This window comes from Amia ocellicauda, chromosome 8 (assembly GCF_036373705.1).
Source record: "Amia ocellicauda isolate fAmiCal2 chromosome 8, fAmiCal2.hap1, whole genome shotgun sequence".
In the NCBI taxonomy this organism is placed as follows: Eukaryota; Metazoa; Chordata; class Actinopteri; order Amiiformes; family Amiidae; genus Amia; species Amia ocellicauda.
In genome coordinates this window covers 8,487,108-8,513,677 of record NC_089857.1, presented here as the reverse complement: position 1 = coordinate 8,513,677, position 26,570 = coordinate 8,487,108, and the positions used below count along the sequence as shown (strand labels likewise).

General features: G+C 43.7%; 22 non-coding genes and 1 pseudogene across 22 annotated transcripts; all 23 read left to right on the top strand.

The window, feature by feature from the left end:
• The first annotated feature begins 206 nt into the window (after positions 1 to 206).
• LOC136757925 (5S ribosomal RNA) lies at positions 207 to 325 on the top strand. The gene has a single exon (XR_010819737.1). It is a non-coding gene; the product is annotated as a 5S ribosomal RNA (ribosomal RNA).
• A 1,055-nt stretch (positions 326 to 1,380) lies between these two features.
• On the top strand, positions 1,381 to 1,499 carry LOC136756248 (5S ribosomal RNA). Its single transcript, XR_010818345.1, has one exon. It is a non-coding gene; the product is annotated as a 5S ribosomal RNA (ribosomal RNA).
• A 1,058-nt stretch (positions 1,500 to 2,557) lies between these two features.
• Positions 2,558 to 2,676, top strand: LOC136757924 (5S ribosomal RNA). The gene has a single exon (XR_010819736.1). It is a non-coding gene; the product is annotated as a 5S ribosomal RNA (ribosomal RNA).
• Positions 2,677 to 3,731: 1,055 nt separating this feature from the next.
• Positions 3,732 to 3,850, top strand: LOC136756247 (5S ribosomal RNA). Its single transcript, XR_010818344.1, has one exon. It is a non-coding gene; the product is annotated as a 5S ribosomal RNA (ribosomal RNA).
• Positions 3,851 to 4,916: 1,066 nt separating this feature from the next.
• Positions 4,917 to 5,035, top strand: LOC136757923 (5S ribosomal RNA). The gene has a single exon (XR_010819735.1). It is a non-coding gene; the product is annotated as a 5S ribosomal RNA (ribosomal RNA).
• Positions 5,036 to 6,094: 1,059 nt separating this feature from the next.
• LOC136756561 (5S ribosomal RNA) lies at positions 6,095 to 6,213 on the top strand. Its single transcript, XR_010818637.1, has one exon. It is a non-coding gene; the product is annotated as a 5S ribosomal RNA (ribosomal RNA).
• A 1,066-nt stretch (positions 6,214 to 7,279) lies between these two features.
• LOC136756278 (5S ribosomal RNA) lies at positions 7,280 to 7,398 on the top strand. The gene has a single exon (XR_010818373.1). It is a non-coding gene; the product is annotated as a 5S ribosomal RNA (ribosomal RNA).
• A 1,066-nt stretch (positions 7,399 to 8,464) lies between these two features.
• Positions 8,465 to 8,583, top strand: LOC136757922 (5S ribosomal RNA). Its single transcript, XR_010819734.1, has one exon. It is a non-coding gene; the product is annotated as a 5S ribosomal RNA (ribosomal RNA).
• A 1,066-nt stretch (positions 8,584 to 9,649) lies between these two features.
• On the top strand, positions 9,650 to 9,768 carry LOC136757920 (5S ribosomal RNA). The gene has a single exon (XR_010819733.1). It is a non-coding gene; the product is annotated as a 5S ribosomal RNA (ribosomal RNA).
• Positions 9,769 to 10,824: 1,056 nt separating this feature from the next.
• Positions 10,825 to 10,943, top strand: LOC136756559 (5S ribosomal RNA). Its single transcript, XR_010818635.1, has one exon. It is a non-coding gene; the product is annotated as a 5S ribosomal RNA (ribosomal RNA).
• Positions 10,944 to 12,009: 1,066 nt separating this feature from the next.
• Positions 12,010 to 12,128, top strand: LOC136756277 (5S ribosomal RNA). The gene has a single exon (XR_010818372.1). It is a non-coding gene; the product is annotated as a 5S ribosomal RNA (ribosomal RNA).
• A 1,056-nt stretch (positions 12,129 to 13,184) lies between these two features.
• On the top strand, positions 13,185 to 13,303 carry LOC136757919 (5S ribosomal RNA). Its single transcript, XR_010819732.1, has one exon. It is a non-coding gene; the product is annotated as a 5S ribosomal RNA (ribosomal RNA).
• Positions 13,304 to 14,358: 1,055 nt separating this feature from the next.
• Positions 14,359 to 14,477, top strand: LOC136757918 (5S ribosomal RNA). The gene has a single exon (XR_010819731.1). It is a non-coding gene; the product is annotated as a 5S ribosomal RNA (ribosomal RNA).
• Positions 14,478 to 15,543: 1,066 nt separating this feature from the next.
• On the top strand, positions 15,544 to 15,662 carry LOC136757917 (5S ribosomal RNA). The gene has a single exon (XR_010819730.1). It is a non-coding gene; the product is annotated as a 5S ribosomal RNA (ribosomal RNA).
• Positions 15,663 to 16,728: 1,066 nt separating this feature from the next.
• On the top strand, positions 16,729 to 16,847 carry LOC136757916 (5S ribosomal RNA). Its single transcript, XR_010819729.1, has one exon. It is a non-coding gene; the product is annotated as a 5S ribosomal RNA (ribosomal RNA).
• A 1,067-nt stretch (positions 16,848 to 17,914) lies between these two features.
• LOC136757365 (5S ribosomal RNA) lies at positions 17,915 to 18,033 on the top strand. The gene has a single exon (XR_010819394.1). It is a non-coding gene; the product is annotated as a 5S ribosomal RNA (ribosomal RNA).
• Positions 18,034 to 19,088: 1,055 nt separating this feature from the next.
• On the top strand, positions 19,089 to 19,207 carry LOC136756808 (5S ribosomal RNA). Its single transcript, XR_010818867.1, has one exon. It is a non-coding gene; the product is annotated as a 5S ribosomal RNA (ribosomal RNA).
• Positions 19,208 to 20,273: 1,066 nt separating this feature from the next.
• LOC136757406 (5S ribosomal RNA) lies at positions 20,274 to 20,392 on the top strand. Its single transcript, XR_010819433.1, has one exon. It is a non-coding gene; the product is annotated as a 5S ribosomal RNA (ribosomal RNA).
• Positions 20,393 to 21,458: 1,066 nt separating this feature from the next.
• On the top strand, positions 21,459 to 21,577 carry LOC136757413 (5S ribosomal RNA). Its single transcript, XR_010819440.1, has one exon. It is a non-coding gene; the product is annotated as a 5S ribosomal RNA (ribosomal RNA).
• A 1,055-nt stretch (positions 21,578 to 22,632) lies between these two features.
• Positions 22,633 to 22,751, top strand: LOC136756165 (5S ribosomal RNA). The gene has a single exon (XR_010818266.1). It is a non-coding gene; the product is annotated as a 5S ribosomal RNA (ribosomal RNA).
• Positions 22,752 to 23,817: 1,066 nt separating this feature from the next.
• LOC136756551 (5S ribosomal RNA) lies at positions 23,818 to 23,936 on the top strand. Its single transcript, XR_010818628.1, has one exon. It is a non-coding gene; the product is annotated as a 5S ribosomal RNA (ribosomal RNA).
• A 1,050-nt stretch (positions 23,937 to 24,986) lies between these two features.
• LOC136757397 (5S ribosomal RNA) lies at positions 24,987 to 25,105 on the top strand. Its single transcript, XR_010819425.1, has one exon. It is a non-coding gene; the product is annotated as a 5S ribosomal RNA (ribosomal RNA).
• A 1,066-nt stretch (positions 25,106 to 26,171) lies between these two features.
• LOC136757444 (uncharacterized) lies at positions 26,172 to 26,300 on the top strand (annotated as a pseudogene).
• Positions 26,301 to 26,570: the final 270 nt, after the last annotated feature.

Sequence of the window (26,570 nt, the reverse complement as noted above, 5' to 3'; positions counted from 1 at the left end):
TTCGTTTTGTAATATATAGTTCCGGTCTGGTGTGGCACCCCAGCTAACGCACAACGTTGCCACAACGTTTCGTGTTAGCAGGGACTGTCTGCGGCGCGCTGGTGTGTCCCGGACTTTAGAGTAGAGAGACAGTTCAACTGCAAGTATGAGCGGCAGAAACGGATATTGCCTTCCCTTTAAGTAGAGCGTCAGGGACAGCCTCCCTGGCTTACGGCCATACTAGCCTGAATACGCCCGATCTCGTCCGATCTCGGAAGCTAAGCAGGCTCGGGCCTGGTCAGTACTTGGATGGGAGACCGCCTGGGAATACCAGGTGCTGTAAGCTTTTGCATCTTTTACACACCAGAGGGCGACAAATCACGAGTTTTAACTTTGGATACTCGCAATTTCATCATTATTTCAGATTTGACTTCCCCAAATACACAGGCATACAATAGATCTTGTTCTCCAACGTAAACGGTCCCTAGTAACTAGGGTACATTCGTAAATAAATTGAGCATCATGGCTAGAAGTGACTAAATGTTGCCTAATCTTTCTCATCGAGAAATTACACAATTACAGCAACACAAAAAGGAACTCCACCGGACAAAGTTCAGTGCTCACAAGGAGCCTCATTCAACACACACGGTTCCATTCCCATTCATGCAAAGCACGAAAGTGTAAAACTTGGGAACATACTTGAGAGCAAAGATCACATTCAATCTCACTCAAGGCACGGATGTGAATGCAACGGGATGAAATTACTGAAATGATGCCTGCCCTCGAACTGTGATGATGGACTACCCGACTCGCCAATAATATTGGGTTCTGGTGTATTGAAATACAGGAGCTGCTGGATTTGTGTGTTTTCTTACCCCCTCACCATAGTTTGTCAAATGTTTAAACAACTGAACTTATATTCAAGGTTTGTTTCTCTTCATATGTTTTACTGGTTTACATTTGTCTCAGCAACCTGTTGAATGATTCTTCTGCTTTCAAAACAAAATGACAACAGGATGAATGCACACACTTGAAAATACAATACATGCAATGTTATGCATCATAGTGATGCAACCTCCTTTCAGTTTCATACTGCATGTCAATTGAAATCCTTACTGAAATGCACACCTTCTCAAGATTGCGCTTGACTGGCGTGTCAGGCACTCAATTACAGCTGTTTTATCAAGACAATGTGTTCGTTTTGTAATATATAGTTCCGGTCTGGTGTGGCACCCCAGCTAACGCACAACGTTGCCACAACGTTTCGTGTTAGCAGGGACTGTCTGCGGCGCGCTGGTGTGTCCCGGACTTTAGAGTAGAGAGACAGTTCAACTGCAAGTATGAGCGGCAGAAACGGATATTGCCTTCCCTTTAAGTAGAGCGTCAGGGACAGCCTCCCTGGCTTACGGCCATACTAGCCTGAATACGCCTGATCTCGTCCGATCTCGGAAGCTAAGCAGGCTCGGGCCTGGTCAGTACTTGGATGGGAGACCACCTGGGAAAACCAGGTGCTGTAAGCTTTTGCATCTTTTACACACCAGAGGGCGACAAATCACGAGTTTTAACTTTGGATACACGCAATTTCATCATTATTTCAGATTTGACTTCCCCAAATACACAGGCATACAATAGATCTTGTTCTCCAACGTAAACGGTCCCTAGTAACTAGGGTACATTCGTAAATAAATTGAGCATCATGGCTAGAAGTGACTAAATGTTGCCTAATCTTTCTCATCGAGAAATGACACAATTACAGCAACACAAAAAGGAACTCCACCGGACAGAGTTCAGTGCTCACAAGGAGCCTCATTCAACACACACGGTTCCATTCCCATTCATGCAAAGCACGAAAGTGTAAAACTTGGGAACATACTTGAGAGCAAAGATCACATTCAATCTCATTCAAGGCACGGATGTGAATGCAACGGGATGAAATTACTGAAATGATGCCTGCCCTCGAACTGTGATGATGGACTACCCGACTCGCCAATAATATTGGGTTCTGGTGTATTGAAATACAGGAGCTGCTGGATTTGTGTGTTTTCTTACCCCCTCACCATAGTTTGTCAAATGTTTAAACAACTGAACTTATATTCAAGGTTTATTTCTCTTCATATGTTTTACTGGTTTACATTTGTCTCAGCAACCTCAGCAAAAATGATTCTTCTACTTTCAAAACAAAATGACAACAGGATGAATGCACACACTTGAAAATACAATACATGCAATGTTATGCATCATAGTGATGCAACCTCCTTTCAGTTTCATACTGCATGTCAATTGAAATCCTTACTGAAATGCACACCTTCTCAAGATTGCGCTTGACTGGCGTGTCAGGCACTCAATTACAGCTGTTTTATCAAGACAATGTGTTCGTTTTGTAATATATAGTTCCGGTCTGGTGTGGCACCCCAGCTAACGCACAACGTTGCCACAACGTTTCGTGTTAGCAGGGACTGTCTGCGGCGCGCTGGTGTGTCCCGGACTTTAGAGTAGAGAGACAGTTCAACTGCAAGTATGAGCGGCAGAAACGGATATTGCCTTCCCTTTAAGTAGAGCGTCAGGGACAGCCTCCCTGGCTTACGGCCATACTAGCCTGAATACGCCCGATCTCGTCCGATCTCGGAAGCTAAGCAGGCTCGGGCCTGGTCAGTACTTGGATGGGAGACCGCCTGGGAATACCAGGTGCTGTAAGCTTTTGCATCTTTTACACACCAGAGGGCGACAAATCACGAGTTTTAACTTTGGATACTCGCAATTTCATCATTATTTCAGATTTGACTTCCCCAAATACACAGGCATACAATAGATCTTGTTCTCCAACGTAAACGGTCCCTAGTAACTAGGGTACATTCGTAAATAAATTGAGCATCATGGCTAGAAGTGACTAAATGTTGCCTAATCTTTCTCATCGAGAAATTACACAATTACAGCAACACAAAAAGGAACTCCACCGGACAAAGTTCAGTGCTCACAAGGAGCCTCATTCAACACACACGGTTCCATTCCCATTCATGCAAAGCACGAAAGTGTAAAACTTGGGAACATACTTGAGAGCAAAGATCACATTCAATCTCACTCAAGGCACGGATGTGAATGCAACGGGATGAAATTACTGAAATGATGCCTGCCCTCGAACTGTGATGATGGACTACCCGACTCGCCAATAATATTGGGTTCTGGTGTATTGAAATACAGGAGCTGCTGGATTTGTGTGTTTTCTTACCCCCTCACCATAGTTTGTCAAATGTTTAAACAACTGAACTTATATTCAAGGTTTGTTTCTCTTCATATGTTTTACTGGTTTACATTTGTCTCAGCAACCTGTTGAATGATTCTTCTGCTTTCAAAACAAAATGACAACAGGATGAATGCACACACTTGAAAATACAATACATGCAATGTTATGCATCATAGTGATGCAACCTCCTTTCAGTTTCATACTGCATGTCAATTGAAATCCTTACTGAAATGCACACCTTCTCAAGATTGCGCTTGACTGGCGTGTCAGGCACTCAATTACAGCTGTTTTATCAAGACAATGTGTTCGTTTTGTAATATATAGTTCCGGTCTGGTGTGGCACCCCAGCTAACGCACAACGTTGCCACAACGTTTCGTGTTAGCAGGGACTGTCTGCGGCGCGCTGGTGTGTCCCGGACTTTAGAGTAGAGAGACAGTTCAACTGCAAGTATGAGCGGCAGAAACGGATATTGCCTTCCCTTTAAGTAGAGCGTCAGGGACAGCCTCCCTGGCTTACGGCCATACTAGCCTGAATACGCCTGATCTCGTCCGATCTCGGAAGCTAAGCAGGCTCGGGCCTGGTCAGTACTTGGATGGGAGACCACCTGGGAAAACCAGGTGCTGTAAGCTTTTGCATCTTTTACACACCAGAGGGCGACAAATCACGAGTTTTAACTTTGGATACACGCAATTTCATCATTATTTCAGATTTGACTTCCCCAAATACACAGGCATACAATAGATCTTGTTCTCCAACGTAAACGGTCCCTAGTAACTAGGGTACATTCGTAAATAAATTGAGCATCATGGCTAGAAGTGACTAAATGTTGCCTAATCTTTCTCATCGAGAAATGACACAATTACAGCAACACAAAAAGGAACTCCACCGGACAGAGTTCAGTGCTCACAAGGAGCCTCATTCAACACACACGGTTCCATTCCCATTCATGCAAAGCACGAAAGTGTAAAACTTGGGAACATACTTGAGAGCAACGATCACATTCAATCTCATTCAAGGCACGGATGTGAATGCAACGGGATGAAATTACTGAAATGATGCCTGCCCTCGAACTGTGATGATGGACTACCCGACTCGCCAATAATATTGGGTTCTGGTGTATTGAAATACAGGAGCTGCTGGATTTGTGTGTTTTCTTACCCCCTCACCATAGTTTGTCAAATGTTTAAACAACTGAACTTATATTCAAGGTTTATTTCTCTTCATTTGTTTTACTGGTTTACATTTGTCTCAGCAATCTGTTGAATGATTCTTCTGCTTTCAAAACAAAATGACAACAGGATGAATGCACACACTTGAAAATACAATACATGCAATGTTATGCATCATAGTGATGCAACCTCCTTTCAGTTTCATACTGCATGTCAATTGAAATCCTTACTGAAATGCACACCTTCTCAAGATTGCGCTTGACTGGCGTGTCAGGCACTCAATTACAGCTGTTTTATCAAGAGAATGTGTTCGTTTTGTAATATATAGTTCCGGTCTGGTGTGGCACCCCAGCTAACGCACAACGTTGCCACAATGTTGCCACAACGTGGCGTGTTAGCAGGGACTGTCTGCGGCGCGCTGGTGTGTCCCGGGCTTTAGAGTAGAGAGACAGTTCAACTGTAAGTATGAACGGCAGAAACGGATATTGCCTTCCCTTTAAGTAGAGCGTCAGGGACAGCCTCCCTGGCTTACGGCCATACTAGCCTGAATACGCCCGATCTCGTCCGATCTCGGAAGCTAAGCAGGCTCGGGCCTGGTCAGTACTTGGATGGGAGACCGCCTGGGAATACCAGGTGCTGTAAGCTTTTGCATCTTTTACACACCAGAGGGCGACAAATCACGAGTTTTAACTTTGGATACACGCAATTTCATCATTATTTCAGATTTGACTTCCCCAAATACACAGGCATACAATAGATCTTGTTCTCCAACGTAAACGGTCCCTAGTAACTAGGGTACATTCATAAATAAATTGAGCATCATGGCTAGAAGTGACTAAATGTTGCCTAATCTTTCTCATCGAGAAATGACACAATTACAGCAACACAAAAAGGAACTCCACCGGACAAAGTTCAGTGCTCACAAGGAGCCTCATTCAACACACACGGTTCCATTCCCATTCATGCAAAGCACGAAAGTGTAAAACTTGGGAACATACTTGAGAGCAAAGATCACATTCAATCTCATTCAAGGCACGGATGTGAATGCAACGGGATGAAATTACTGAAATGATGCCTGCCCTCGAACTGTGATGATGGACTACCCGACTCGCCAATAATATTGGGTTCTGGTGTATTGAAATACAGGAGCTGCTGGATTTGTGTGTTTTCTTACCCCCTCACCATAGTTTGTCAAATGTTTAAACAACTGAACTTATATTCAAGGTTTGTTTCTCTTCATATGTTTTACTGGTTTACATTTGTCTCAGCAACCTCAGCAAAAATGATTCTTCTACTTTCAAAACAAAATGACAACAGGATGAATGCACACACTTGAAAATACAATACATGCAATGTTATGCATCATAGTGATGCAACCTCCTTTCAGTTTCATACTGCACGTCAATTGAAATCCTTACTGAAATGCACACCTTCTCAAGATTGCGCTTGACTGGCGTGTCAGGCACTCAATTACAGCTGTTTTATCAAGACAAATGTGTTCGTTTTGTAAAATATAGTTCCGGTCTGGTGTGGCACCCCAGCTAACGCACAACGTTGCCACAACGTGGCATATTAGCAGGGACTGTCTGCGGCGCGCTGGTGTGTCCCGGGCTTTAGAGTAGAGAGACAGTTCAACTGCAAGTATGAACGGCAGAAACGGATATTGCCATCCCTTTAAATAGAGCGTCAGGGACAGGCTCCCTGGCTCACGGCCATACTAGCCTGAATACGCCCGATCTCGTCCGATCTCGGAAGCTAAGCAGGCTCGGGCCTGGTCAGTACTTGGATGGGAGACCGCCTGGGAATACCAGGTGCTGTAAGCTTTTGCATCTTTTACACACCAGAGCGCGACAAATCACGAGTTTTAACTTTGGATACACGCAATTTCATCATTATTTCAGATTTGACTTCCCCAAATACACAGGCATACAATAGATCTTGTTCTCCAACGTAAACGGTCCCTAGTAACTAGGGTACATTCGTAAATAAATTGAGCATCATGGCTAGAAGTGACTAAATGTTGCCTAATCTTTCTCATCGAGAAATGACACAATTACAGCAACACAAAAAGGAACTCCACCGGACAAAGATCAGTGCTCACAAGGAGCCTCATTCAACACACACGGTTCCATTCCCATTCATGCAAAGCACGAAAGTGTAAAACTTGGGAACATACTTGAGAGCAAAGATCACATTCAATCTCATTCAAGGCACGGATGTGAATGCAACGGGATGAAATTACTGAAAAGATGCCTGCCCTCGAACTGTGATGATGGACTACCCGACTCGCCAATAATATTGGGTTCTGGTGTATTGAAATACAGGAGCTGCTGGATTTGTGTGTTTTCTTACCCCCTCACCATAGTTTGTCAAATGTTTAAACAACTGAACTTATATTCAAGGTTTGTTTCTCTTCATATGTTTTACTGGTTTACATTTGTCTCAGCAACCTGTTGAATGATTCTTCTGCTTTCAAAACAAAATGACAACAGGATGAATGCACACACTTGAAAATACAATACATGCAATGTTATGCATCATAGTGATGCAACCTCCTTTCAGTTTCATACTGCATGTCAATTGAAATCCTTACTGAAATGCACACCTTCTCAAGATTGCGCTTGACTGGCATGTCAGGCACTCAATTACAGCTGTATTATCAAGACAATGTGTTCGTTTTGTAAAATATAGTTCCGGTCTGGTGTGGCACCCCAGCTAACGCACAACGTTGCCACAATGTTGCCACAACGTGGCGTCTTAGCAGGGACTGTCTGCGGCGCGCTGGTGTGTCCCGGGCTTTAGAGTAGAGAGACAGTTCAACTGTAAGTATGAACGGCAGAAACGGATATTGCCTTCCCTTTAAGTAGAGCGTCAGGGACAGCATTCCTGGCTTACGGCCATACTAGCCTGAATACGCCCGATCTCGTCCGATCTCGGAAGCTAAGCAGGCTCGGGCCTGGTCAGTACTTGCATGGGAGACCGCCTGGGAATACCAGGTGCTGTAAGCTTTTGCATCTTTTACACACCAGAGGGCGACAAATCACGAGTTTTAACTTTGGATACACGCAATTTCATCATTATTTCAGATTTGACTTCCCCAAATACACAGGCATACAATAGATCTTGTTCTCCAACGTAAACGGTCCCTAGTAACTAGGGTACATTCGTAAATAAATTGAGCATCATGGCTAGAAGTTACTAAATGTTGCCTAATCTTTCTCATCGAGAAATGACACAATTACAGCAACACAAAAAGGAACTCCACCGGACAAAGTTCAGTGCTCACAAGGAGCCTCATTCAACACACACGGTTCCATTCCCATTCATGCAAAGCACGAAAGTGTAAAACTTGGGAACATACTTGAGAGCAAAGATCACATTCAATCTCATTCAAGGCACGGATGTGAATGCAACGGGATGAAATTACTGAAATGATGCCTGCCCTCGAACTGTGATGATGGACTACCCGACTCGCCAATAATATTGGGTTCTGGTGTATTGAAATACAGGAGCTGCTGGATTTGTGTGTTTTCTTACCCCCTCACCATAGTTTGTCAAATGTTTAAACAACTGAACTTATATTCAAGGTTTGTTTCTCTTCATATGTTTTACTGGTTTACATTTGTCTCAGCAACCTGTTGAATGATTCTTCTGCTTTCAAAACAAAATGACAACAGGATGAATGCACACACTTGAAAATACAATACATGCAATGTTATGCATCATAGTGATGCAACCTCCTTTCAGTTTCATACTGTATGTCAATTGAAATCCTTATTGAAATGCACACCTTCTCAAGATTGAGCTTGACTGGCGTGTCAGGCACTCAATTACAGCTGTATTATCAAGACAATGTGTTCGTTTTGTAATATATAGTTCCGGTCTGGTGTGGCACCCCAGCTAACGCACAACGTTGCCACAATGTTGCCACAACGTGGCGTGTTAGCAGGGACTGTCTGCGGCGCGCTGGTGTGTCCCGGGCTTTAGAGTAGAGAGACAGTTCAACTGTAAGTATGAACGGCAGAAACGGATATTGCCTTCCCTTTAAGTAGAGCGTCAGGGACAGCCTCCCTGGCTTACGGCCATACTAGCCTGAATACGCCCGATCTCGTCCGATCTCGGAAGCTAAGCAGGCTCGGGCCTGGTCAGTACTTGGATGGGAGACCGCCTGGGAATACCAGGTGCTGTAAGCTTTTGCATCTTTTACACACCAGAGCGCGACAAATCACGAGTTTTAACTTTGGATACACGCAATTTCATCATTATTTCAGATTTGACTTCCCCAAATACACAGGCATACAATAGATCTTGTTCTCCAACGTAAACGGTCCCTAGTAAATAGGGTACATTCGTAAATAAATTGAGCATCATGGCTAGAAGTGACTAAATGTTGCCTAATCTTTCTCATCGAGAAATGACACAATTACAGCAACACAAAAAGGAACTCCACCGGACAAAGATCAGTGCTCACAAGGAGCCTCATTCAACACACACGGTTCCATTCCCATTCATGCAAAGCACGAAAGTGTAAAACTTGGGAACATACTTGAGAGCAAAGATCACATTCAATCTCATTCAAGGCACGGATGTGAATGCAACGGGATGAAATTACTGAAAAGATGCCTGCCCTCGAACTGTGATGATGGACTACCCGACTCGCCAATAATATTGGGTTCTGGTGTATTGAAATACAGGAGCTGCTGGATTTGTGTGTTTTCTTACCCCCTCACCATAGTTTGTCAAATGTTTAAACAACTGAACTTATATTCAAGGTTTGTTTCTCTTCATATGTTTTACTGGTTTACATTTGTCTCAGCAACCTGTTGAATGATTCTTCTGCTTTCAAAACAAAATGACAACAGGATGAATGCACACACTTGAAAATACAATACATGCAATGTTATGCATCATAGTGATGCAACCTCCTTTCAGTTTCATACTGTATGTCAATTGAAATCCTTATTGAAATGCACACCTTCTCAAGATTGAGCTTGACTGGCGTGTCAGGCACTCAATTACAGCTGTATTATCAAGACAATGTGTTCGTTTTGTAATATATAGTTCCGGTCTGGTGTGGCACCCCAGCTAACGCACAACGTTGCCACAATGTTGCCACAACGTGGCGTGTTAGCAGGGACTGTCTGCGGCGCGCTGGTGTGTCCCGGGCTTTAGAGTAGAGAGACAGTTCAACTGTAAGTATGAACGGCAGAAACGGATATTGCCTTCCCTTTAAGTAGAGCGTCAGGGACAGCCTCCCTGGCTTACGGCCATACTAGCCTGAATACGCCCGATCTCGTCCGATCTCGGAAGCTAAGCAGGCTCGGGCCTGGTCAGTACTTGGATGGGAGACCGCCTGGGAATACCAGGTGCTGTAAGCTTTTGCATCTTTTACACACCAGAGCGCGACAAATCACGAGTTTTAACTTTGGATACACGCAATTTCATCATTATTTCAGATTTGACTTCCCCAAATACACAGGCATACAATAGATCTTGTTCTCCAACGTAAACGGTCCCTAGTAAATAGGGTACATTCGTAAATAAATTGAGCATCATGGCTAGAAGTGACTAAATGTTGCCTAATCTTTCTCATCGAGAAATGACACAATTACAGCAACACAAAAAGGAACTCCACCGGACAAAGATCAGTGCTCACAAGGAGCCTCATTCAACACACACGGTTCCATTCCCATTCATGCAAAGCACGAAAGTGTAAAACTTGGGAACATACTTGAGAGCAAAGATCACATTCAATCTCATTCAAGGCACGGATGTGAATGCAACGGGATGAAATTACTGAAATGATGCCTGCCCTCGAACTGTGATGATGGACTACCCGACTCGCCAATAATATTGGGTTCTGGTGTATTGAAATACAGGAGCTGCTGGATTTGTGTGTTTTCTTACCCCCTCACCATAGTTTGTCAAATGTTTAAACAACTGAACTTATATTCAAGGTTTGTTTCTCTTCATATGTTTTACTGGTTTACATTTGTCTCAGCAACCTGTTGAATGATTCTTCTGCTTTCAAAACAAAATGACAACAGGATGAATGCACACACTTGAAAATACAATACATGCAATGTTATGCATCATAGTGATGCAACCTCCTTTCAGTTTCATACTGCACGTCAATTGAAATCCTTACTGAAATGCACACCTTCTCAAGATTGCGCTTGACTGGCGTGTCAGGCACTCAATTACAGCTGTTTTATCAAGACAAATGTGTTCGTTTTGTAAAATATAGTTCCGGTCTGGTGTGGCACCCCAGCTAACGCACAACGTTGCCACAACGTGGCATATTAGCAGGGACTGTCTGCGGCGCGCTGGTGTGTCCCGGGCTTTAGAGTAGAGAGACAGTTCAACTGCAAGTATGAACGGCAGAAACGGATATTGCCATCCCTTTAAATAGAGCGTCAGGGACAGGCTCCCTGGCTCACGGCCATACTAGCCTGAATACGCCCGATCTCGTCCGATCTCGGAAGCTAAGCAGGCTCGGGCCTGGTCAGTACTTGGATGGGAGACCGCCTGGGAATACCAGGTGCTGTAAGCTTTTGCATCTTTTACACACCAGAGCGCGACAAATCACGAGTTTTAACTTTGGATACACGCAATTTCATCATTATTTCAGATTTGACTTCCCCAAATACACAGGCATACAATAGATCTTGTTCTCCAACGTAAACGGTCCCTAGTAACTAGGGTACATTCGTAAATAAATTGAGCATCATGGCTAGAAGTGACTAAATGTTGCCTAATCTTTCTCATCGAGAAATGACACAATTACAGCAACACAAAAAGGAACTCCACCGGACAAAGATCAGTGCTCACAAGGAGCCTCATTCAACACACACGGTTCCATTCCCATTCATGCAAAGCACGAAAGTGTAAAACTTGGGAACATACTTGAGAGCAAAGATCACATTCAATCTCATTCAAGGCACGGATGTGAATGCAACGGGATGAAATTACTGAAAAGATGCCTGCCCTCGAACTGTGATGATGGACTACCCGACTCGCCAATAATATTGGGTTCTGGTGTATTGAAATACAGGAGCTGCTGGATTTGTGTGTTTTCTTACCCCCTCACCATAGTTTGTCAAATGTTTAAACAACTGAACTTATATTCAAGGTTTGTTTCTCTTCATATGTTTTACTGGTTTACATTTGTCTCAGCAACCTGTTGAATGATTCTTCTGCTTTCAAAACAAAATGACAACAGGATGAATGCACACACTTGAAAATACAATACATGCAATGTTATGCATCATAGTGATGCAACCTCCTTTCAGTTTCATACTGCATGTCAATTGAAATCCTTACTGAAATGCACACCTTCTCAAGATTGCGCTTGACTGGCATGTCAGGCACTCAATTACAGCTGTATTATCAAGACAATGTGTTCGTTTTGTAAAATATAGTTCCGGTCTGGTGTGGCACCCCAGCTAACGCACAACGTTGCCACAATGTTGCCACAACGTGGCGTCTTAGCAGGGACTGTCTGCGGCGCGCTGGTGTGTCCCGGGCTTTAGAGTAGAGAGACAGTTCAACTGTAAGTATGAACGGCAGAAACGGATATTGCCTTCCCTTTAAGTAGAGCGTCAGGGACAGCATTCCTGGCTTACGGCCATACTAGCCTGAATACGCCCGATCTCGTCCGATCTCGGAAGCTAAGCAGGCTCGGGCCTGGTCAGTACTTGCATGGGAGACCGCCTGGGAATACCAGGTGCTGTAAGCTTTTGCATCTTTTACACACCAGAGGGCGACAAATCACGAGTTTTAACTTTGGATACACGCAATTTCATCATTATTTCAGATTTGACTTCCCCAAATACACAGGCATACAATAGATCTTGTTCTCCAACGTAAACGGTCCCTAGTAAATAGGGTACATTCGTAAATAAATTGAGCATCATGGCTAGAAGTGACTAAATGTTGCCTAATCTTTCTCATCGAGAAATGACACAATTACAGCAACACAAAAAGGAACTCCACCGGACAAAGATCAGTGCTCACAAGGAGCCTCATTCAACACACACGGTTCCATTCCCATTCATGCAAAGCACGAAAGTGTAAAACTTGGGAACATACTTGAGAGCAAAGATCACATTCAATCTCATTCAAGGCACGGATGTGAATGCAACGGGATGAAATTACTGAAATGATGCCTGCCCTCGAACTGTGATGATGGACTACCCGACTCGCCAATAATATTGGGTTCTGGTGTATTGAAATACAGGAGCTGCTGGATTTGTGTGTTTTCTTACCCCCTCACCATAGTTTGTCAAATGTTTAAACAACTGAACTTATATTCAAGGTTTGTTTCTCTTCATATGTTTTACTGGTTTACATTTGTCTCAGCAACCTGTTGAATGATTCTTCTGCTTTCAAAACAAAATGACAACAGGATGAATGCACACACTTGAAAATACAATACATGCAATGTTATGCATCATAGTGATGCAACCTCCTTTCAGTTTCATACTGCATGTCAATTGAAATCCTTACTGAAATGCACACCTTCTCAAGATTGCGCTTGACTGGCGTGTCAGGCACTCAATTACAGCTGTTTTATCAAGACAAATGTGTTCGTTTTGTAAAATATAGTTCCGGTCTGGTGTGGCACCCCAGCTAACGCACAACGTTGCCACAACGTTTCGTGTTAGCAGGGACTGTCTGCGGCGCGCTGGTGTGTCCCGGGCTTTAGAGTAGAGAGACAGTTCAACTGTAAGTATGAACGGCAGAAACGGATATTGCCTTCCCTTTAAGTAGAGCGTCAGGGACAGCCTCCCTGGCTTACGGCCATACTAGCCTGAATACGCCCGATCTCGTCCGATCTCGGAAGCTAAGCAGGCTCGGGCCTGGTCAGTACTTGGATGGGAGACCGCCTGGGAATACCAGGTGCTGTAAGCTTTTGCATCTTTTACACACCAGAGCGCGACAAATCACGAGTTTTAACTTTGGATACACGCAATTTCATCATTATTTCAGATTTGACTTCCCCAAATACACAGGCATACAATAGATCTTGTTCTCCAACGTAAACGGTCCCTAGTAACTAGGGTACATTCGTAAATAAATTGAGCATCATGGCTAGAAGTGACTAAATGTTGCCTAATCTTTCTCATCGAGAAATGACACAATTACAGCAACACAAAAAAGAACTCCACCGGACAAAGATCAGTGCTCACAAGGAGCCTCATTCAACACACACGGTTCCATTCCCATTCATGCAAAGCACGAAAGTGTAAAACTTGGGAACATACTTGAGAGCAAAGATCACATTCAATCTCATTCAAGGCACGGATGTGAATGCAACGGGATGAAATTACTGAAAAGATGCCTGCCCTCGAACTGTGATGATGGACTACCCGACTCGCCAATAATATTGGGTTCTGGTGTATTGAAATACAGGAGCTGCTGGATTTGTGTGTTTTCTTACCCCCTCACCATAGTTTGTCAAATGTTTAAACAACTGAACTTATATTCAAGGTTTGTTTCTCTTCATATGTTTTACTGGTTTACATTTGTCTCAGCAACCTGTTGAATGATTCTTCTGCTTTCAAAACAAAATGACAACAGGATGAATGCACACACTTGAAAATACAATACATGCAATGTTATGCATCATAGTGATGCAACCTCCTTTCAGTTTCATACTGCATGTCAATTGAAATCCTTACTGAAATGCACACCTTCTCAAGATTGCGCTTGACTGGCGTGTCAGGCACTCAATTACAGCTGTATTATCAAGACAATATGTTCGTTTTGTAATATATAGTTCCGGTCTGGTGTGGCACCCCAGCTAACGCACAACGTTGCCACAACGTTTCGTGTTAGCAGGGACTGTCTGCGGCGCGCTGGTGTGTCCCGGACTTTAGAGTAGAGAGAGAGTTCAACTGCAAGTATGAGCGGCAGAAACGGATATTGCCTTCCCTTTAAGTAGAGCGTCAGGGACAGCCTCCCTGGCTTACGGCCATACTAGCCTGAATACGCCCGATCTCGTCCGATCTCGGAAGCTAAGCAGGCTCGGGCCTGGTCAGTACTTGGATGGGAGACCGCCTGGGAATACCAGGTGCTGTAAGCTTTTGCATCTTTTACACACCAGAGGGCGACAAATCACGAGTTTTAACTTTGGATACACGCAATTTCATCATTATTTCAGATTTGACTTCCCCAAATACACAGGCATACAATAGATCTTGTTCTCCAACGTAAACGGTCCCTAGTAACTAGGGTACATTCGTAAATAAATTGAGCATCATGGCTAGAAGTGACTAAATGTTGCCTAATCTTTCTCATCGAGAAATGACACAATTACAGCAACACAAAAAGGAACTCCACCGGACAAAGTTCAGTGCTCACAAGGAGCCTCATTCAACACACACGGTTCCATTCCCATTCATGCAAAGCACGAAAGTGTAAAACTTGGGAACATACTTGAGAGCAAAGATCACATTCAATCTCATTCAAGGCACGGATGTGAATGCAACGGGATGAAATTACTGAAATGATGCCTGCCCTCGAACTGTGATGATGGACTACCCGACTCGCCAATAATATTGGGTTCTGGTGTATTGAAATACAGGAGCTGCTGGATTTGTGTGTTTTCTTACCCCCTCACCATAGTTTGTCAAATGTTTAAACAACTGAACTTATATTCAAGGTTTGTTTCTCTTCATATGTTTTACTGGTTTACATTTGTCTCAGCAACCTGTTGAATGATTCTTCTGCTTTCAAAACAAAATGACAACAGGATGAATGCACACACTTGAAAATACAATACATGCAATGTTATGCATCATAGTGATGCAACCTCCTTTCAGTTTCATACTGCATGTCAATAGAAATCCTTACTGAAATGCACACCTTCTCAAGATTGCGCTTGACTGGCGTGTCAGGCACTCAATTACAGCTGTTTTATCAAGAGAATGTGTTCGTTTTGTAATATATAGTTCCGGTCTGGTGTGGCACCCCAGCTAACGCACAACGTTGCCACAATGTTGCCACAACGTGGCGTGTTAGCAGGGACTGTCTGCGGCGCGCTGGTGTGTCCCGGGCTTTAGAGTAGAGAGACAGTTCAACTGTAAGTATGAGCGGCAGAAACGGATATTGCCTTCCCTTTAAGTAGAGCGTCAGGGACAGCCTCCCTGGCTTACGGCCATACTAGCCTGAATACGCCCGATCTCGTCCGATCTCGGAAGCTAAGCAGGCTCGGGCCTGGTCAGTACTTGGATGGGAGACCGCCTGGGAATACCAGGTGCTGTAAGCTTTTGCATCTTTTACACACCAGAGGGCGACAAATCACGAGTTTTAACTTTGGATACACGCAATTTCATCATTATTTCAGATTTGACTTCCCCAAATACACAGGCATACAATAGATCTTGTTCTCCAACGTAAACGGTCCCTAGTAACTAGGGTACATTCGTAAATAAATTGAGCATCATGGCTAGAAGTGACTAAATGTTGCCTAATCTTTCTCATCGAGAAATGACACAATTACAGCAACACAAAAAGGAACTCCACCGGACAAAGTTCAGTGCTCACAAGGAGCCTCATTCAACACACACGGTTCCATTCCCATTCATGCAAAGCACGAAAGTGTAAAACTTGGGAACATACTTGAGAGCAAAGATCACATTCAATCTCATTCAAGGCACGGATGTGAATGCAACGGGATGAAATTACTGAAATGATGCCTGCCCTCGAACTGTGATGATGGACTACCCGACTCGCCAATAATATTGGGTTCTGGTGTATTGAAATACAGGAGCTGCTGGATTTGTGTGTTTTCTTACCCCCTCACCATAGTTTGTCAAATGTTTAAACAACTGAACTTATATTCAAGGTTTGTTTCTCTTCATATGTTTTACTGGTTTACATTTGTCTCAGCAACCTGTTGAATGATTCTTCTGCTTTCAAAACAAAATGACAACAGGATGAATGCACACACTTGAAAATACAATACATGCAATGTTATGCATCATAGTGATGCAACCTCCTTTCAGTTTCATACTGCATGTCAATAGAAATCCTTACTGAAATGCACACCTTCTCAAGATTGCGCTTGACTGGCGTGTCAGGCACTCAATTACAGCTGTTTTATCAAGAGAATGTGTTCGTTTTGTAATATATAGTTCCGGTCTGGTGTGGCACCCCAGCTAACGCACAACGTTGCCACAATGTTGCCACAACGTGGCGTGTTAGCAGGGACTGTCTGCGGCGCGCTGGTGTGTCCCGGGCTTTAGAGTAGAGAGACAGTTCAACTGTAAGTATGAACGGCAGAAACGGATATTGCCTTCCCTTTAAGTAGAGTGTCAGGGACAGCCTCCCTGGCTTACGGCCATACTAGCCTGAATACGCCCGATCTCGTCCGATCTCGGAAGCTAAGCAGGCTCGGGCCTGGTCAGTACTTGGATGGGAGACCGCCTGGGAATACCAGGTGCTGTAAGCTTTTGCATCTTTTACACACCAGAGGGCGACAAATCACGAGTTTTAACTTTGGATACACGCAATTTCATCATTATTTCAGATTTGACTTCCCCAAATACACAGGCATACAATAGATCTTGTTCTCCAACGTAAACGGTCCCTAGTAACTAGGGTACATTCGTAAATAAATTGAGCATCATGGCTAGAAGTGACTAAATGTTGCCTAATCTTTCTCATCGAGAAATGACACAATTACAGCAACACAAAAAGGAACTCCACCGGACAAAGTTCAGTGCTCACAAGGAGCTTCATTCAACACACACGGTTCCATTCCCATTCATGCAAAGCACGAAAGTGTAAAACTTGGGAACATACTTGAGAGCAAAGATCACATTCAATCTCATTCAAGGCACGGATGTGAATGCAACGGGATGAAATTACTGAAATGATGCCTGCCCTCGAACTGTGATGATGGACTACCCGACTCGCCAATAATATTGGGTTCTGGTGTATTGAAATACAGGAGCTGCTGGATTTGTGTGTTTTCTTACCCCCTCACCATAGTTTGTCAAATGTTTAAACAACTGAACTTATATTCAAGGTTTGTTTCTCTTCATATGTTTTACTGGTTTACATTTGTCTCAGCAACCTGTTGAATGATTCTTCTGCTTTCAAAACAAAATGACAACAGGATGAATGCACACACTTGAAAATACAATACATGCAATGTTATGCATCATAGTGATGCAACCTCCTTTCAGTTTCATACTGCATGTCAATTGAAATCCTTACTGAAATGCACACCTTCTCAAGATTGCGCTTGACTGGCGTGTCAGGCACTCAATTACAGCTGTTTTATCAAGACAATGTGTTCGTTTTGTAATATATAGTTCCGGTCTGGTGTGGCACCCCAGCTAACGCACAACGTTGCCACAATGTTGCCACAACGTGGCGTGTTAGCAGGGACTGTCTGCGGCTGCGCTGGTGTGTCCCGGGCTTTAGAGTAGAGAGACAGTTCAACTGTAAGTATGAACGGCAGAAACGGATATTGCCTTCCCTTTAAGTAGAACGTCAGGGACAGCCTCCCTGGCTTACGGCCATACTAGCCTGAATACGCCAGATCTCGTCCGATCTCGGAAGCTAAGCAGGCTCGGGCCTGGTCAGTACTTGGATGGGAGACCGCCTGGGAATACAAGGTGCTGTAAGCTTTTGCATCTTTTACACACCAGAGGGCGACAAATCACGAGTTTTAACTTTGGATACACGCAATTTCATCATTATTTCAGATTTGACTTCCCCAAATACACAGGCATACAATAGATCTTGTTCTCCAACGTAAACGGTCCCTAGTAACTAGGGTACATTCGTAAATAAATTGAGCATCATGGCTAGAAGTGACTAAATGTTGCCTAATCTTTCTCATCGAGAAATGACACAATTACAGCAACACAAAAAGGAACTCCACCGGACAAAGTTCAGTGCTCACAAGGAGCTTCATTCAACACACACGGTTCCATTCCCATTCATGCAAAGCACGAAAGTGTAAAACTTGGGAACATACTTGAGAGCAATGATCACATTCAATCTCATTCAAGGCACGGATGTGAATGCAACGGGATGAAATTACTGAAATGATGCCTGCCCTCGAACTGTGATGATGGACTACCCGACTCGCCAATAATATTGGGTTCTGGTGTATTGAAATACAGGAGCTGCTGGATTTGTGTGTTTTCTTACCCCCTCACCATAGTTTGTCAAATGTTTAAACAACTGAACTTATATTCAAGGTTTGTTTCTCTTCATATGTTTTACTGGTTTACATTTGTCTCAGCAACCTGTTGAATGATTCTTCTGCTTTCAAAACAAAATGACAACAGGATGAATGCACACACTTGAAAATACAATACATGCAATGTTATGCATCATAGTGATGCAACCTCCTTTCAGTTTCATACTGCATGTCAATTGAAATCCTTACTGAAATGCACACCTTATCAAGATTGCGCTTGACTGGCGTGTCAGGCACTCAATTACAGCTGTTTTATCAAGACAATGTGTTCGTTTTGTAATATATAGTTCCGGTCTGGTGTGGCACCCCAGCTAACGCACAACGTTGCCACAACGTTTCGTGTTAGCAGGGACTGTCTGCGGCGCGCTGGTGTGTCCCGGACTTTAGAGTAGAGAGACAGTTCAATTGCAAGTATGAGCGGAAGAAACGGATATTGCCTTCCCTTTAAGTAGAGCGTCAGGGACAGCCTCCCTGGCTTACGGCCATACTAGCCTGAATACGCCCGATCTCGTCCGATCTCGGAAGCTTAGCAGGCTCGGGCCTGGTCAGTACTTGGATGGGAGACCGCCTGGGAATACCAGGTGCTGTAAGCTTTTGCATCTTTTACACACCAGAGGGCGACAAATCACGAGTTTTAACTTTGGATACACGCAATTTCATCATTATTTCAGATTTGACTTCCCCAAATACACAGGCATAGAATAGATCTTGTTCTCCAACGTAAACGGTCCCTAGTAACTAGTGTACATTCGTAAATAAATTGAGCATCATGGCTAGAAGTGACTAAATGTTGCCTAATCTTTCTCATCGAGAAATGACACAATTACAGCAACACAAAAAGGAACTCCACCGGACAAAGTTCAGTGCTCACAAGGAGCCTCATTCAACACACACGGTTCCATTCCCATTCATGCAAAGCACGAAAGTGTAAAACTTGGGAACATACTTGAGAGCAAAGATCACATTCAATCTCATTCAAGGCACGGATGTGAATGCAACGGGATGAAATTACTGAAATGATGCCTGCCCTCGAACTGTGATGATGGACTACCCGACTCGCCAATAATATTGGGTTCTGGTGTATTGAAATACAGGAGCTGCTGGATTTGTGTGTTTTCTTACCCCCTCACCATAGTTTGTCAAATGTTTAAACAACTGAACTTATATTCAAGGTTTGTTTCTCTTCATATGTTTTACTGGTTTACATTTGTCTCAGCAACCTGTTGAATGATTCTTCTGCTTTCAAAACAAAATGACAACAGGATGAATGCACACACTTGAAAATACAATACATGCAATGTTATGCATCATAGTGATGCAACCTCCTTTCAGTTTCATACTGCATGTCAATTGAAATCCTTACTGAAATGCACACCTTCTCAAGATTGCGCTTGACTGGCGTGTCAGGCACTCAATTACAGCTGTTTTATCAAGACAATGTGTTTTTTTTGTAAAATATAGTTCCGGTCTGGTGTGGCACCCCAGCTAACGCACAACGTTGCCACAATGTTGCCGCAACGTGGCGTGTTAGCAGGGACTGTCTGCGGCGCGCTGCTGTGTCCCGGGCTTTAGAGTAGAGAGACAGTTCAACTGTAAGTATGAACGGCAGAAACGGATATTGCCTTCCCTTTAAGTACAGCATCAGGGACAGCCTCCCTGGCTTACGGCCATACTAGCCTGAATACGCCCGATCTCGTCCGATCTCCGAAGCCAAGCAGGCTCGGGCCTGGACGGTACTTGGATGGGAGACCGCCTGGGAATACCAGGTGCTGTAAGCTTTTGCACCTTTTACACACCAGAGGGCGACAAATCACGAGTTTTAACTTTGGATACACACAATTTCATCATTATTTCAGATTTTACTTCCCCAAATACACAGGCATACAATAGATCTTGTTCTCCAACGTAAACGGTCCCTAGTAACTAGGGTACATTCGTAAATAAATTGAGCATCATGGCTAGAAGTGACTAAATGTTGCCTAATCTTTCTCATCAAGAAATGACACAATTACAGCAACACAAAAAGGAACTCCACCGGACAAAGTTCAGTGCTCACAAGGAGCCTCATTCAACACACACGGTTCCATTCCCATTCATGCAAAGCACGAAAGTGTAAAACTTGGGAACATACTTGAGAGCAAAGATCACATTCAACCTCATTCAAGGCACGGATGTGAATGCAACGGGATGAAATTACTGAAATGATGCCTGCCCTCGAACTGTGATGATGGACTACCCGACTCACCAATAATATTGGCTTCTGGTGTATTGAAGTACAGGAGCTGCTGGATTTGTGTGTTTTCTTACCCCCTCACCATAGTTTGTCAAATGTTTAAACAACTGAACTTATATTCAAGGTTTGTTTCTCTTCATATGTTTTACTGGTTTACATTTGTCTCAGCAACCTGTTGAATGATTCTTCTGCTTTCAAAACAAAATGACAACAGGATGAATGCACACATTTGAAAATACAATACATGCAATGTTATGCATCATAGTGATGCAACCTCCTTTCAGTTTCATACTGCATGTCAATTGAAATCCTTACTGAAATGCACACCTTCTCAAGATTGCGCTTGACTGGCGTGTCAGGCACTCAATTACAGCTGTTTTATCAAGACAATGTGTTCGTTTTGTAAAATATATTTCCGGTCTGGTGTGGCACCCCAACTAACGCACAACGTTGCCACAACGTTGCCACAACGTGGCGTGTTAGCAGGGACTGTCAGCGGCGCGCTGGTGTGTCCCGGGCTTTAGAGTAGAGAGACAGTTCAACTGTAAGTATGATCGGCAGAAACGGATATTGCCTTCCCTTTAAGTAGAGCGTCAGGGACAGCCTCCCTGGCTTACGGCCATACTAGCCTGAATACGCCCGATCTCGACCGATCTCGGAAGCCAGGCAGGCTCGGGCCTGGTCAGTACTTGGATGGGAGACCGCCTGGGAATACCAGGTGCTGTAAGCTTTTGCACCTTTTACACACCAGAGGGCGACAAATCACGAGTTTTAACTTTGGATACACACAATTTCATCATTATTTCAGATTTTACTTCCCCAAATACACAGGCATACAATAGATCTTGTTCTCCAACGTAAACGGTCCCTAGTAACTAGGGTACATTCGTAAATTAATTGAGCATCATGGCTAGAAGTGACTCAATGTTGCCTAATCTTTCTCATCAAGAAATGACACAATTACAGCAACACAAAAAGGAACTCCACCGCACAAAGTTCAGTGCTCACAAGGAGACTCATTCAACACACACGGTTCCATTCCCATTCATGCAAAGCACGAAAGTGTAAAACTTGGGAACATACTTGAGAGCAAAGATCACATTCAATCTCATTCAAGGCACGGATGTGAATGCAACGGGATGAAATTACTGAAATGATGCCTGCCCTCGAACTGTGATGATGGACTACCCGACTCGCCAATAATATTGGGTTCTGGTGTATTGAAATACAGGAGCTGCTGGATTTGTGTGTTTTCTTACCCCCTCACCATAGTTTGTCAAATGTTTAAACAACTGAACTTATATTCAAGGTTTGTTTCTCTTCATATGTTTTACTGGTTTACATTTGTCTCAGCAACCTGTTGAATGATTCTTCTGCTTTCAAAACAAAATGACAACAGGATGAATGCACACACTTGAAAATACAATACATGCAATGTTATGCATCATAGTGATGCAACCTCCTTTCAGTTTCATACTGCATGTCAATTGAAATCCTTACTGAAATGCACACCTTCTCAAGATTGCGCTTGACTGGCGTGTCAGGCACTCAATTACAGCTGTTTTATCAAGACAATGTGTTCGTTTTGTAAAATATAGTTCCGGTCTGGAGTGGCACCCCAGCTAACGCACAACGTTGCCACAACGTGGCGTGTTGGCAGGGACTGTCTGCGGCGCGCTGGTGTGTCCCGGGCTTTAGAGTAGAGAGACAGTTCAACTGTAAGTATGAACGGCAGAAACGGATATTGCCTTCCCTTTAAGTAGAGCGTCAGGGACAGCCTCCCTGGCTTACGGCCATACTAGCCTGAATACGCCCGATCTCGTCCGATCTCGGAAGCCAAGCAGGCTCGGGCCTGGTCAGTACTTGGATGGGAGACCGCCTGGGAATACCAGGTGCTGTAAGCTTTTACACCTTTTACACACCAGAGGGCGACAAATCACGAGTTTTAACTTTGGATACACACAATTTCATCATTATTTCAGATTTTACTTCCCCAAATACACAGGCATACAATAGATCTTGTTCTCCAACGTGAACGGTCCCTAGTAACTAGGGTACATTCGTAAATAAATTGAGCATCATGGCTAGAAGTGACTAAATGTTGCCTAATCTTTCTCATCAAGAAATGACACAATTACAGCAACACAAAAAGGAACTCCACCGGACAAAGTTCAGTGCTCACAAGGAGCCTCATTCAACACACACGGTTCCATTCCCATTCATGCAAAGCACGGAAGTGTAAAACTTAGGAACATACTTGAGAGCAAAGATCACATTCAATCTCAATCAAGGCACGGATGTGAATGCAACGGGATGAAATTACTGAAATGATGCCTGCCCTCGAACTGTGATGATGGACTACCCGACTCGCCAATAATATTGGGTTCTGGTGTATTGAAATACAGGAGCTGCTGGATTTGTGTGTTTTCTTACCCCCTCACCATAGTTTGTCAAATGTTTAAACAACTGAACTTATATTCAAGGTTTGTTTCTCTTCATATGTTTTACTGGTTTACATTTGTCTCAGCAACCTGTTGAATGATTCTTCTGCTTTCAAAACAAAATGACAACAGGATGAATGCACACACTTGAAAATACAATACATGCAATGTTATGCATCATAGTGATGCAACCTCCTTTCAGTTTCATACTGCATGTCAATTGAAATCCTTACTGAAATGCACACCTTCTCAAGATTGCGCTTGACTGGCGTGTCAGGCACTCAATTACAGCTGTTTTATCAAGACAATGTGTTCGTTTTGTAATACATAGTTCCGGTCTGGTGTGGCACCCCAGCTAACGCACAACGTTGCCACAATGTTGCCACAACGTGGCGTGTTAGCAGGGACTGTCTGCGGCGCGCTGGTGTGTCCCGGGCTTTAGAGTAGAGAGACAGTTCAACTGTAAGTATGAACGGCAGAAACGGATATTGCCTTCCCTTTAAGTAGAGCGTCAGGGACAGCCTCCCTGGCTTACGGCCATACTAGCCTGAATACGCCCGATCTCGTCCGATCTCGGAAGCTAAGCAGCCTTGGGCCTGGTCAGTACTTGGATGGGAGACCGCCTGGGAATACCAGGTGCTGTAAGCTTTTGCATCTCTTACACACCAGAGGGCGACAAATCACGAGTTTTAACTTTGGATACACGCAATTTCATCATTATTTCAGATTTGACTTCCCCAAATACACAGGCATACAATAGATCTTGTTCTCCAACGTAAACGGTCCCTAGTAACTAGGGTACATTCGTAAATAAATTGAGCATCATGGCTAGAAGTGACTAAATGTTGCCTAATCTTTCTCATCGAGAAATGACACAATTACAGCAACACAAAAAGGAACTCCACCGGACAAAGTTCAGTGCTCACAAGGAGCCTCATTCAACACACACGGTTCCATTCCCATTCATGCAAAGCACGAAAGTGTAAAACTTGGGAACATACTTGAGAGCAAAGATCACATTCAATCTCATTCAAGGCACGGATGTGAATGCAACGGGATGAAATTACTGAAATGATGCCTGCCCTCGAACTGTGATGATGGACTACCCGACTCGCCAATAATATTGGGTTCTGGTGTATTGAAATACAGGAGCTGCTGGATTTGTGTGTTTTCTTACCCCCTCACCATAGTTTGTCAAATGTTTAAACAACTGAACTTATATTCAAGGTTTGTTTCTCTTCATATGTTTTACTGGTTTACATTTGTCTCAGCAACCTGTTGAATGATTCTTCTGCTTTCAAAACAAAATGACAACAGGATGAATGCACACACTTGAAAATACAATACATGCAATGTTATGCATCATAGTGATGCAACCTCCTTTCAGTTTCATACTGCATGTCAATTGAAATCCTTACTGAAATGCACACCTTCTCAAGATTGCGCTTGAATGGCGTGTCAGGCACTCAATTACAGCTGTTTTATCAAGACAATGTGTTAGTTTTGTAATACATAGGTCTGGTGTGGCACCCCAGCTAACGCACAACGTTGCCACAACGTTTCGTGTTAGCAGGGACTGTCTGCGGCGCGCTGGTGTGTCCCGGACTTTAGAGTAGAGAGACAGTTCAACTGTAAGTATGAGCGGCAGAAACGGATATTGCCTTCCCTTTAAGTAGAGCGTCAGGGACAGCCTCCCTGGCTTACGGCCATACTAGCCTGAATACGCCCAATCTCGTCCAATCTTGGAAGCTAAGCAGGCTTGGGCTTGTTCAGTACTTGGATGGGAGACCGCCTGGGAATACCAGGTGCTGTAAGCTTTTGCATCTTTTACACACCAGAGGGCGACAAATCACGAGTTTTAACTTTGGATATACGCAATTTCATCATTATTTCAGATTTGACTTCCCCAAATACACAGGCATACAATAGATCTTGTTCTCCAACGTAAACGGTCCCTAGTAACTAGGGTACATTCGTAAATAAATTGAGCATCTTGGCTAGAAGTGACTAAATGTTGCCTAATCTTTCTCATCGAGAAATGACACAATTACAGCAACACAAAAAGGAACTCCACCGGACAAAGTTCAGTGCTCACAAGGAGCCTCATTCAACACACACGGTTCCATTCCCATTCATGCAAAGCACGAAAGTGTAAAACTTGGGAACTTACTTGAGAGCAAAGATCACATTCAATCTCATTCAAGGCACGGATGTGAATGCAACGGGATGAAATTACTGAAATGATGCCTGCCCTCGAACTGTGATGATGGACTACCCGATTCGCCAATAATATTGGGTTCTGGTGTATTGAAATACAGGAGCTGCTGGATTTGTGTGTTTTCTTACCCCCTCACCATAGTTTGTCAAATGTTTAAACAACTGAACTTATATTCAAGGTTTGTTTCTCTTCATATGTTTCACTGGTTTACATTTGTCTCAGCAACCTGTTGAATGATTCTTCTGCTTTCAAAACAAAATGACAACAGGATGAATGCACACACTTGAAAATACAATACATGCAATGTTATGCATCATAGTGATGCAACCTCCTTTCAGTTTCATACTGCATGTCAATTGAAATCCTTACTGAAATGCACACCTTCTCAAGATTGCGCTTGACTGGCGTGTCAGGCACTCAATTACAGCTGTTTTATCAAGACAATGTGTTCGTTTTGTAATACATAGTTCCGGTCTGGTGTGGCACCCCAGCTAACGCACAACGTTGCCACAATGTTGCCACAACGTGGCGTGTTAGCAGGGACTGCCTGCGGCGCGCTGGTGTGTCCCGGGCTTTAGAGTAGAGAGACAGTTCAACTGTAAGTATGAACGGCAGAAACGGATATTGCCTTCCCTTTAAGTAGAGCGTCAGGGACAGCCTCCCTGGCTTACGGCCATACTAGCCTGAATACGCCCGATCTCGTCCGATCTCGTCCGATCTCGGAAGCCAAGCAGGCTCGGGCCTGGTCAGTACTTGGATGGGAGACCGCCTGGGAATACCAGGTGCTGTAAGCTTTTGCATCTCTTACACACCAGAGGGCGACAAATCACGAGTTTTAACTTTGGATACACGCAATTTCATCATTATTTCAGATTTGACTTCCCCAAATACACAGGCATACAATAGATCTTGTTCTCCAACGTAAACGGTCCCTAGTAACTAGGGTACATTCGTAAATAAATTGAGCATCATGGCTAGAAGTGACTAAATGTTGCCTAATCTTTCTCATCGAGAAATGACACAATTACAGCAACACAAAAAGGAACTCCACCGGACAAAGTTCA